Source organism: Eptesicus fuscus, chromosome 4, assembly GCF_027574615.1.
Source record: "Eptesicus fuscus isolate TK198812 chromosome 4, DD_ASM_mEF_20220401, whole genome shotgun sequence".
In the NCBI taxonomy this organism is placed as follows: domain Eukaryota; kingdom Metazoa; phylum Chordata; class Mammalia; order Chiroptera; family Vespertilionidae; genus Eptesicus; species Eptesicus fuscus.
In genome coordinates, this window is record NC_072476.1 from 11,535,034 (window position 1) to 11,542,058 (window position 7,025).

Genomic DNA, 7,025 nt, shown 5'->3' on the forward strand with positions numbered 1-7,025 from the left:
CTGAGAGTTTGAGAGTGATTAGTGTTACTGATAGAATGCATTAGTGAAGCCAGGTGGGCTTTCCTTTGTATGAAGACTTAAGATTTTTTTATTAATTTAATTTTTTGTTATAGGTTTATTCTGACTTTCTACTTCTTTTTAAGTCAATTTAAGTAATGTCTTTTTAGGAATTTGTCCATTTCATCTAAGTTATCTAATTTGTTGGTATACAGTTTTCCTACTGCAGGTGGTCCTTGACTGAATGATGTAGTTATATGCTGATAAACCCAAGGAAATTGAAAATGCACTCAATACACCTAACCTACCAAACATCATAGCTTAGCCTAGCCTATCTTAACCATGCTTAGAACACTTACATTAGCCTACAGTTGAGTAAAATCAATGAACACAAAGCTTATTTTATAAAGTGTTGAATATCACATGTAATTTATTATGCATTATTGCTTTTGCACATCATAAGTCAAACCACCTTAAGTTGGGGACCATCTCTATTCCTTTGTAAGCCCTATTAATTTCTTTAGGATTGTTAGTGATATTCCCTTTTTCAACCATCATTTGGTAAAAATTGTGTTCTTTTTTAAAAACTATATTGATTTTAGAGAGGAAGGGAGTGAGTCATTGATGGGCTGCCTCCTGCATGCCCCCTGCTGGGGATTGAGTCCAAAACCTGGGCGTGTGCCCTTGACCGGAATTGAACCCACGACCCTTCAGTCCGCAGACCCTTCAGTCCACAGTCTGTCGCTCTATCTGTTGAGCCAAACCAGCTATGGCTCTTTATTTTCTTCATCAGTATAACTAAGGATGTGTCAATTTTGTTGATCTTTTCAAAGAACTTGGTTTTTCTGTTTTGTATTTCATTCAATTCCTATTATTCTTTTTTCTGCTTCCTTTGGGTTTCATTTGGTCTTTTTTCTAATTTTGTAAGGTAGAAGCCTAGGTTTTCTTATTTGAGGCTTTTCTTTTTTTTCTCAGACAGGTGTTTAAAGCTATATAAATTTCCCTTTAGCACTGTGTTAATTGCATCCCTCAAATTTTGATAGGGTGTGTTTTCATTTTCACTCTTACTGACCTACATGATATTTAGGAATGTGTTATTTAATTTCCAAACATTTGGGTTTTTGCAGACTTAATTTTGTTGTATATATCTAATTCCACTGGGGTTAGAAAACATATTTTGTATAATTTCAGTCTGAATATTAATGGTGATGTATTTTGTGGCCCAAGATATGGTCTATCATGGAGAATGAATGTTTCATAGGTACCTGAAAAGGATACTGGTGGAATGTTCTATAAATAAGTAAGTTCACTTGAATGATAGTGTTCAGTCTTCTTTATCCTTGTTGATGTTCTGTCTAGTTGTCCTAAAATCTCCATTTATTATTGCTAAATTACCTATTTTTCCTTCCAGTTTCTAAAATTCTTTTTCCCCATTAACTGCCCTCTACCGCTGCCCACTGAAACCAGACATGAGGTATTTGTTGCTGCAACAGATTGTGATAACAGAAATCATAGAGAAAAAGAAAATTAATTATTGGTTGTAGAGCTTAAGTCAAGGTTATGGCCTAAGACAGTGGTCGGCAAACTGCGGCTCGCGAGCCACATGCGGCTCTTTGGCCCCTTGAGTGTGGCTCTTCCACAAAATACCACATGCGGGCGCACACGTACAGTGCGATTGAAACTTCATGGCCCATGCGCAGAAGTCGGTTTTCGGCTCTCAAAAGAAATTTCAGTCGTTGTACTGTTGATATTTGGCTCTGTTGACTAATGAGTTTGCTGACCACTGACCTAAGACTATTTGCTGACAAAGAACAGAACAACTCTAAGCTAGGGGTCTGGGGAGAGTGAAGAAGGAAGAGGAAGGATCTGGTTCCTGATGTCCTGCCTCCTTGGCCTCTTAGCTCCCACATACCACCTGGCCTGAGTGGACTCCCAGATTGGTTTGAGGGTCTAAGCTCGGAGTTCGGAAAGCAGATAGAGGCATGTGGGAGGGATGTGTGTGTCCGGGGACCTTCCTCTCAGGATCTATCTAGGGACCCTAGGCCAGGCTCCCTGGGTTCATGGAGATCGCTTCTTCCCCAGGTCTCTCTGCTGCCCCAGCTCAGAACCAGTCATCCATAGAAGAGGGGGGATCAGGAGACGCCTCTCCTTTTACAGTTTTGCTTATAGATTAATATAATGATTACAAGTTTCAGAGTACTAGGCAGAGGTGGGGGCTGCACAACGTTGTGAATGTACTAAGTGCCTCTGAATTGTACATTTTTAAATGGCTAATTGTATGAATCTCACCTCAATTTAAATAAATTCTAGAGATTTTTATAGTAAAACACAGTCACTACTAAAACCTAAGTGACTGTAGCTAGAGAGAAGCGTGCCACTGGGACTAGTGCATGACACACAGCAGATAAGCTGGGTTGCTGTCAAAGAAACAGCAAGGACCTGGTCAGGCCCATGTCTGGCCCGCAGGACATGAGACCACACTCAGGGAGCAGCTCCCAGAGGCATCAGTAAAGGGATGAGGTTTAGTGAGAGATGGAGCCCACATCCAGAGAAACAGGTGACAGAGCAGACCGGAAATCCTTTAAAATAAAAATCCTCAGCCCTAGCTGGTTGGCTCAGTGGATAGAGAGTCCGCCCGCGGACTGAAGGGTCCCAGGTTAAAGTTCCAGTCAAGAGCATGTATCTTGGTTGCAGGTTCCCCAGCCCTGGTTGGGGTGAGTGCAAGAGGCAACCAATCAATGTGTCTCTCTCACATCGATGTTTCTCTCTGTTTCTCCCTCTCCCTTCCACTCTCTAAAAATCAATGGAAAATAATCCTCAGGTGAGGATTAACCAAAAATAAAAATCAAATAAAAATCCTCAGAAGGAAGAGGGAAGACACTGGTTAGGAATCAGTAACAAGGACTCTGTTTCTATTTGATGGGATCATTTCAGTCCACCTCAGATGCCTGACCCGCTGTCAGGAAAGAAATAAAATGAGAAGTCATGAAAGTTCTGTGCACTGTATGTGTCGTGCCTGACACTGGATACTTGAGGATTTTTCGCTTTCCTTGAGTAGTAGAGAAAGCAGGAGCCCGAAGCAAGAAGCAAACAGCAAATAGAGCTCTGTCGAGGAGAGGGAGCCCAGATAAGGACATTGCAAACATGATTAGTAAACGTAGGAAAGAAAAAAAACTTACCAAAAGCAGCCGAAGAATACAAGTAGCCCTATAACCATTAAAAATACCCACAAAAGAAGACACCAGGCTCAGACTAGAACTGCCTTCTACAAACTTCTGAATAAGAAACATTCCTAAAAAAATGTTTATCATTTACCCAAACCAGACAGGACTAAGAAAGGAACCAGCAGATGAATTCTGATGAAATGGAATTTAGCCCAAGACTATAATGGCAACTTAGCACTGAAAAACTTCATGCAATTCACCAGACTGAAGGAGAACGGTGGCTGATGCAGAAAAAGCATGTGGTAAGATCCAGTTCCCATTCTGGATGCCGTCTCGCAAAGAAGAAAGAGGAAGGACCGTGCTCAATGGAATGACAGCTTGAGGGGAGGAGCAGCCTCTGTGCCTATGGTGGCCACACCTGCCACTTCCTCCTGGCAACACACTCCTGTTTTCCTCTACCTGATGGTTCCTCTTCGGTTCCAGACCTATGAACGCCTGACATCTCGACCTCCCGCATGACGGCACCTGTCTCCTGGCTTTAGGACTCAACATGCTGGTGACTCCTCACGTGCATTTCCAGGCTGGACCTTGCCTTGAACTTCCTCTGCCTACCCGGTTGTTTCACGGGCATTTTAAACTCAACGTGTCCAAACCAGACCCCCCACAACTCCAGTGAGTAAATGGACATGGAATCCCCTTAACTTAGCCCTCACGGCTCAGATCCCAGCTGGGAGCAAATGGCTCTGCCTGCACCTCAGCTCACACTGGGAACTCGCTACCTCTCACCTCCACCTGCCTCTCCAGCAACCCTGCCATGACACTCAGAAATCCTAGTAGGGTCAGCCATGACCTGCCTCTGCACATCTGAGTGTGGGCGCCAAGGTCCTCACGTGACCTGTACACTGCCCCCCTCCCCTCCCCTCACTGCCTGCACAGCCTCGCTCTTCCGCAGACCTGCCCCAGCGCCTCTGCACTTGCTTTCTTTCCCAGATATCTGGGCAGCTTGCTCCCTAGAGCCCCTCAATTTTTACTTCATGGCACCTCCTCAGTGAGGCCTCCCCTTGGGTGCTCTATGTACCTTATCCCTGAGTGTTGTCTTTTTCTCTGCAGTGCTCCCTCCATCTGACCTGCCAGCACTTCAATCATCTCTGTCTTCATCCCTCCACCAAAACAGAGGCTCCACGAGGGGAGGGACTTCTGTCTGCTCACTCTGAGTCCCTGGAGCGTCCAGTATCTGCCACATGAGCCACATGCAGACATTTAATAAAGCAATGAAGTCAGAACAAAGGCCAATGTGCCCACTTGCCTCACTTCAACAGGGAGATCTGGAAAACCAACATCCCAGATGGAACTTCAAAAGGTCTACAAAGGAACCAACATCAGGATGAGCAAGTTGAGTGGGTTCCCAGGAACAAAGTCAACTGCCCTTTCTGATCACGGGGCATTTAAAGTGAAGGTGCCATTTACAACACATCAAAACCCAAAGTACATGGAACCACAATGCCCCAGAGAACTGGCCTCTGGGAAGGAAGTTATAAAACCTGGTGAAAAGACATCTGACAAATAATGAATAATTTCTCTGGCCTTTATCCCTATTGAGGGGAAGGAGCCTCTGATTCCTTAATATGCCCCTGGCCCCCTGAGCTTACACTAATGAGGTGACTCAACAAGGGCTGTCACCAAAAAGGCCTACCCTATGATCAGAGGGTTGGGTGGGTGGGCAGGGCTGGAGTTCAACCACGTGGTCAGTGATTCCATGGCTGACACAGTGACACCCCAAACTAACTGACACTGAGGCTCGTGGCCTTCCCTGTGGGTGAGCACCCAGATGTGCCAGGAGGGAGACACACTTGCACTCCACGGAAAGGTACAGTCAGTGTTCTGGACCCTCCTGGACCTCCCCCTGTGGGTCTTTTCACTTGGCTGGTCTTGGTTTGAGTCCTTTATACTAAAACTGTTATCATGTCCTTTATAATAAAATCAGAAGTATGGCGTCTCTCTGAATTCTAAGTCATCCTACTGAGTTATTGAATCCGAGGGGGTCATGGGAACCCCCGAATTTGTAGCCAGTTGGTCAAAAGTGCAGGTGGCCTGGGGGCCCCAGGCTTCCAGCTATTGTCTATGGTGAGGGCGGTCATGTTGGGGACCGTGCCTGTCACTGGTGGGTCTGTGCTAACACGTGGTCAGCACCACAGGTGCGCTCTGGTGGCACAGCGTGGACAGCACCAGAGACCCAGTGGGTGGACACGCAGCATGTTCAACACCTGAAACTCCAAACCACACAAAACAATTTCTCCCCAATCTAGTGAGTCAATATCACTCCAGTCCAAATTCCAGATAGCAATATCCTAATAGTTCTACGTAAGGGCAAGTGGCCAACACGCCTAAAGGCCAAGGCTGGGTCATGTCCCGTCCTGGAAATGAAGAGCTGTCCTAAAGCTGCAGCGACAGGGAAAGGGGGCCAGCGCCAGGACAGCGGGCTACCAACAGATCATGGAGCCACAACATGCGGCACCTGGGACGCTCACCAGCGCTGGCAGGGCCGACGGAGAGGGGCACCGGGTATCCAGTCACCGGCATAAATAGCAATTTCACAGCAATTATAAACCTCAGTGTGAAAAGCAAAACAAAAAGGACTGAGTGAAATTGCAGGAAGTCATCAGAGGAGAGAAAGCGTTGTTAAGCACAACACAGAAGCATTTGCCACGATGTGAAAAATGATGCATTTGACTATAAGGAATTAAGAACTTCTTCAACAAAGCACCAGAGTCTGCAGCTGGCAACAAACTAGGTGATACACACCCACAACCAAAACTGTCCACACCCACAACCAAAGAACTCAGGAAGTTGGCCGCCTGGAGCGAAAGGACTTCTGGTCAATAAGCAGCAAATCCTAGTAGGAAACCACGCTGGTGCCGTGGTCTGGGCGCTTTACTGGAGGGGCCAAATGTTCTGAACTCACATATCCTTCCGCCAGCGTCCACTGCTGCCGCCGCAGGGACTGGAGGGCAGGGCTTCAAAGCTGTGGAGCCAGACCCAGGCACGGGCCACAAGTCCAACCTCAACGGTGAGACCCCCTACAGCCCAGCTACTAGGTGTTACACACCCACCAGGTCTGGGAGGGCGGCTGCGGAACCCCAGCACACCAAGGTGAAAGCACCCATTCTTTTCTTTTTTTTTTTAAATTCTCACCCGAGGATATTTTTCCACTGATTTTTTAGAGAGAGTAGAAGAAGAGGGAAAGAGAGAGAAACATCAATGTGGGAGAAACACATCGATTGGTTGCCTCCCACTTGAGCCCCAACCAGGGTCCGGGCCGGGGAGGAGCCTGCAACCAAGGCACATGCTCTTGACTGGACTAGAACCCGGGACCCTTTGGTTCGCAGGCCAGTGCTCTATCCACTGAGCCAAACTGGCCAGGGCAAAGCACCCATTCCTTTTTTTTTTTTTTTAATAAATTTTATTGATTTCAGAGACGAATAGAGAGAGGGAGAGAGATAGAGACATCAATGATGAGAGAATCCTTGATCAGCTGCCTCCTGCACGCCCCCTTTTGGGTATCAAGCCCACAACCCAGGCAAGTGCCCCTGACTTGAAGCAAACCCAGGACCCTTCAATCCGATGCTCTATCCACTGAGCCAAACCAGCTAGGGCAAAGCACCCATTCTTTAGAGCTCAGCTCTCCCAGAGGAGGAGGAGGGATTCCCAGACTCAGCAGCATGCAGACAACTGCTGAGTGACCTGCGCCCTAAGCTCAGCCAAGAACAGGGACAAATGACCCTCAGGACCTGAGGACTAGGGAGAGCGGCGATAGACAATCATGCTTTGCATGACCTGTCTGGGATGAGCAGTAAAGTGACATCA